This window comes from Geospiza fortis, unplaced genomic scaffold, assembly GCF_000277835.1.
Source record: "Geospiza fortis unplaced genomic scaffold, GeoFor_1.0 scaffold171, whole genome shotgun sequence".
Taxonomy (NCBI): Eukaryota; Metazoa; Chordata; class Aves; order Passeriformes; family Thraupidae; genus Geospiza; species Geospiza fortis.
Window position 1 is genome coordinate 6,769,900 of NW_005054313.1, and position 5,723 is coordinate 6,775,622.

At 40.7% G+C, this 5,723-nt stretch overlaps 1 protein-coding gene across 1 annotated transcript in view; it reads left to right on the forward strand.

Annotated features, from left to right (window-relative positions):
• The window catches only part of LOC102042725 (myocardial zonula adherens protein), a 52,270-nt gene that overhangs the window by 38,879 nt on the left and 7,668 nt on the right, over positions 1-5,723 (forward strand). The window lies entirely within an intron of this gene.

A 5,723-nucleotide genomic window follows, 5' to 3' on the forward strand; every position in this document is an offset into this window, starting at 1 on the left:
CTCATAATGTTCCTTATCAGTGTTGTATTAGTGAACCATTTTGAGTGGACTGTGGAATTTAAAAGAGCACTTCACTCCTAGGTGCAGTTAACCATTAAATCCTAATGGTTTAGGATTTATTTTTTTCTTAAAGATGCAAGCATACTGCAAACTCGTGGGGCATAGTTATTGCCAGTAATGCAATTTAAGTCGAGAAGCCAGAGAGGGGACAGTGAGGTGTGGCACGTTCTGGTGCAGTGGCCGCCGGCAGCGCTGCGAACACGGGACAGCTCTGCCCAGGGCTGCTCAGCCCTGGCTTCGTGCACACTTCACTCTGTGCCCGGAGGTGTGACCGGGAGCACTGGAGAGCAGGGAACACCCACAGGAAAGGGCTGCGGCAATCTGGAGATTCCAGGCCCGGGGTGGAGGATTGCCGGGTAACAGCGCCCTGACATCGCCGCGGCTGCCCCGGAACGCTGCGGCTGCTCCGTGATGCCAGGGCTCTGAGCCTGGCTTTGGAAAGCCCGGGTGTGGTGCCAGTGGCTCTGAGCCTGGCTTGGAAAGCCCGGGTGTGATGCCAGGGCTCTGAGCCTGGCTTTGGAAAGCCCGGGTGTGATGCCAGGGCTCTGAGCCTGGCTTTGGAAAGCCCGGGTGTGATGCCAGGGCTCTGAGCCTGGCTTTGGAAAGCCCGGGTGTGGTGCCAGTGGCTCTGAGCCTGGCTTTGGGAAGCTTGGGTGAAAGTGCCTCCCCTTCTCCCCTGCTTTCTCTGCCCTGACCCTGCAGCAGGGCACTGAGCTCTGGGAGCAGGGCTCTGCACTTGCACTTCAGTGTTCCCCACAAGGCCCCACGGGGAAGGGCAAAACAGGAAGCAAACCAGTAAAATAAAGAGGACCACTTCACTTTACTTTTATTACCAATAATTAAACTTGTTCATTGTAACCGCTCTGCAAATTGAATTGTTTAGTTTGAGGAATGTAAATTAGCTTATGAAATCAGCAGGCAAACTAAAATTTACTTCATAATTTAAAAATACACTCATTTTGGAGTTCAGCCTAGAGTGTATTTTAATGGCATGTGTTTTGGAACCTTAAATACACTTTTTTCACTCAGATTGTCAATAGAAACCTATCTTTGTTGCCCTCTCTCGGGCCTCTCCATATGTAAGCACAGCCCCTACTTATCTGATATTTTTCCTCTTTTTGAGATTTATCTCTATGAAGAAATGCACTTCTGTGCAGTTTAGATTTCATGGAATTACTCTTAATGATTTTGTTCTTAAATGCAATACCACTATCTTTTCTTGTTGCAGGACTCTTAATCCTAATAACTTTATTGCTGGGCATTCCACTGTGAGGACCAGCAAATGCTGGTCTGTAAACACGTCAGTATCTGGCATGGTTTTTATCAAATACTCTTTGTGGCAAGAATATTATAGAAAAGAATTTATAGAAAAGAAATTATAGAAAAGAAATTTTATTGAATATTATATAGAATTTTATAGAATATTGTAGAAAAGAAATATGGAACATACCAAATGCACTGATAAGTTTAATTTTAGCCAGTCAATATCAACACAAGGGCACAAGTTCACTGCCATGGCATTACAGCTGTGTGATACTCTGACCTTTACACTGTAATCTTTCTCTTGTAAGCTTTCTCTTGTCTCCTGAACAGCACAAGCTCTGAGAACAGAGCTCCTGAAAGCCCGAGGCCGGTGAGGACGTACACGCCGTTCAAGAGAGTGCTGGAATTCAGCACAAGGAGCAGCACATCCTGAGAGCCCAGCTCAGCCAGCTTTCCAAATATGAGCAGATCTTTGCGCCTTTGCAGCTTGGTTAGATAAGTTTGTATCAGTTTAGAGGAGAGCAGCAGCATGGAGTCTTGCTAAATTTATCCTGAAAGCAGCTCTTTGGTAACTTTGTACCTGAAGTTACTACTGGTGTTAACTGTGAGGGAATGGGGAAGCAGCAGGCTGAGCGAAGCAGCAGTCAGGCAATATTGCTTCTTTAGAAGCTGTCTAGTGCAGTGTGTCATTTCAAATGCCTGTAAGGACTTGTATAGCTGTACAGTTGTTGGGTTGTTTTTCTTCAATTGTGTTGTAATTCTGTTTGAGTAATGAAGATCTAATGCATTCTGCTGTCAGTACTACTGGAGCGGTAGCTGTGCTGCACAGGGAATTTGTGTGGAAGCTCCAAATCTGCCCAAAGTGAAGGTGGCTCACACCTGTCCCAGAGACCTGGGGCAGTTGAGGGCTCTCTTGCCCTGGGAGCAGCTCTTTTGTACCCAGCACTCTTTGTCTGGGAGGGAGAGACGAACTGGGCTGTTTAAAACAATTCCCTCAACACATGGCAGATGAATATTGTGTTTGCTGCTCAAACCAGTAAGGGATAGAGCAGATTATAATGGAATTTGCTTTGCTGGACGGAGGCACTGGTTGGCACTTCTTCAGTCACAGGACAGAGTGACCATGGGTGACACTTTCAGTAGCAATTATGTAAGAAAATCCCTGACACTTTATTTATTTACTTTTCCATTCAAAGAAGGAGTTTTCATTAAACAAAAGTTTGCCTACTGCAACCTGCAGCAGTCCTTGCAATTCCAACAACAATAGCAATCCTGAATCAGGATTTGGGGTTTTGAGTACTAATTTTTTTTTTTTTTTTTTGTCCAGACCACTTAAAATCTTATCTTTGGCTTCAAAGTAGCAGCAGGAGGGACTGTATCTAGTACTGAACTAATTTAAATATATATATAGGGTATTATTTACATCTTGTTTTCATCTTCCACTCTTAATGAGTTTAAAATGAAGTAGGAATGTATTATTTAAATTCTGTTAACATGAATGAAGGAATTTTTTTTCTTTCTAATTACAGTACCTGCAACAGAAAACAAACAACTTAGGTTCTGTATGATCAATATTTCATGCAGTGTCAATCCCAGGAGGTGCTCACCTTGCCACAGAGCTTCACAAAGGGATTGCTTTTATCTCCAGCCTAATGCAATTCAGTCCTGTCTATTCAAATCAAGTACACTTACTAAAGCTGTATTTAAAATAATAATGTTGAACACACAAGAAGATGAATAGTAACTGATTTCAGGGATAAGCTTTGTACCCATGAAATCTTATCTCCATCTAGTGGCTGGTAACAGCAAATATTTGGACAGTATCTGTTTTTGAAGAAAAAGACACTAAAAACTAATCCCAACAGGTATATTAATGTCCATTAGGGATACAACTTTAGGTCTTACAGAATGTTTTTTAGCATTTCTGTGTCCCTCTGTAATTCAGGACTTGAATTCTGGACCATGTTTTGTGAAAATTACTTTCAAACTTAAGATGAATGGATGAAGGTGGTAGTTTTAGATAAAAGGAAATGCATGTTGCTGTAAAAGACATTAACTGACAAGTTTTAAAAAGTGAAAATCCTTTACCCCTCTGATTTTGGCCAGAAGTCAGGAAACAGAGCCTGATGACTGTGAGGTGCTCAGTGAATGGTAGTAGAGGGCAGGGTAAGTATCAAAATGCTGTTTTGACACAGACTCAAAGGAAGTTCATTCTACTTTTAATATACTCCTGAGGATCTCCTGAAAATGCTGCAAGCTATTTTTAACTCTGAGACTGGCAACATTATGATAATCTGCTCAAGACTTTACGAGGAATGCAGCAAGGCCTTAAGCTTTTACTGTAAAGGCGTTCTGTGTAAATTTTGTCTTGACTGTTTGATGAAATACAGTATTTTTTTCTAAACCAAATAAGGACTAAAGTCAAAACTGTATTTTAAGAGCATTTTGACATGTAGTGAGCCGGATGACTATCACTTGATTGGACTACTGGTGTAGATTTGGTAACTGAAGAACAGGAGAGGAACTGTATTTATATCATTGTGTTACATGAAAATGTAGAGCTTTCCAGTCAAATGAGCAGTAATGTAAAGTAGCATAGATAATAACAAACCTGACTGAAAAGACTGTAACACTTCTGGATAAATTTTCTCAATTTGAGACTGAGTTAATTAGTACTATCACGTTAGAAACTAGTAAAATTTCTGTAAAAAGCAATAAAAGCCATATAGGAAGGTCCCAGAAAGTACACTAAATGTAAGTCAATTGTATGACTGCATTTGTACCACGATAAGTATTCTTTTGTGATTTATTCCAGATACTCTGGAAAGTATTTTGGGATACACTTTTCATATATGCTGTACAAATAATGTATTACATTGTATGCTTTTAATACATCCGGTATGTAGGACATGAAAAGGATAAATTGCAATAAACACTGTATTTAAACTTGTTGTTCTGTTGTGTCAACAGTCTTTTGGAAATAAACCTACCTTAAAAGGTTGCAGACTCTTGCTGTTCACAACCTTGTTTGTTCCAAACATGTGGGACTGGAGAGCAGCTCCTGCGGAGCCTCGATGTTCCCGTCAGTGTTTCCTTTGGCACACGGGCTCCTGAGAACAGGAAGGCACTCCCTGGCTAAAGACTCCCAAAGCCGAGTCACAAAAGTAGATGAACTCTTTCATGAAATAAAAAACTGTTGACTTGCACAGGATAAACAAAAACTGGGCAGCACAGCTCTTGGAAAAATCTCAACAGCTTCAGATCATCCAGATAACATCTGAATCCATCTGAGATGATGCTCTCCAGGCTTCAGCAGGATGAGACTGGGATGGTTGTGGCACATCTTGATTTACAGTTTATATCCAGTTACTGATAATAGAGATTTATTTTTAAGACTATAAAAATAAAGCAATCTACATGTCAACTAAAGAAGAGGTTGTGCAAACACGATAGTCACAGTGTTACACGTTTGTAATGCTCACAGGAAGAATGTCAAGTTTTTAACTCAAATAATGCTTTCCTATTTATTCAGCTCAGATTGCCAACAAGCCCTGATAAAATCTTGTTGAGATGGGCAGTGCTTGGTGCTGAACCTACAGCATGGGATTCTGGGAGCTGGACACGGATGCTTTTCAGAGAGCTTTAAATATCTGACATCTGAACATTTCTGCATATGGACAGATGAGAAGTAAGTTCTCTGTGCATGAAGTGTGTAATTCTGCACAGGAACTCCCTGCTCCACAGAATGGAGATGGACATGCTGAGAGTTTCATTCCACTTACATTTTACTTCATTCTTGTTCAGCCCCTGGGGCTATTTGCATGTGTAAAAGAAGAAGAGTGCAGAGAGACCTGAGTTAAGGCCCTTCCAGCCCTGCCTCAAGCACAACATGGAAGGAGCACAAGAAAAGAAGGACACAGGAGCCATTTACAACTCAAGGTATGTGAATATTTTAAAAATAAAAATGGACTTGTTGATTTAAAGAGAAAATACATAGAAGTGAACATCTGTGAGGTTACAATATTCTGTAAAGGCATGTGGTATGTAGGCAATGCAATGATCTGATGGTTGCTTCCCAGTATGTTGACAGGTATAAATACATATAGATTTGCTTTTGAAGTGTTTGGGGCTTTTTTCTTTTTCTTTTTTTTAATAAGTTTAAGGGAGGAGTTGTTTTTTAAGGCAAATAAAATGAATTATTACAAAGCTGCATCATGCTGATAAGAAATTATTTTTTTCCCAAAATGCAATAAAAATTATTCAGTTAAATTCTAAATACTCATACCATTTTTCTTGTTATTTTGGGGATGATTTACACTGTATGAGTAACTTGTTTCTTCTCCTCCTCCTCCTCAATATTCCTGAGCAGTGAAACTGTAAAGGAAGTTCCTGCCCCCCCC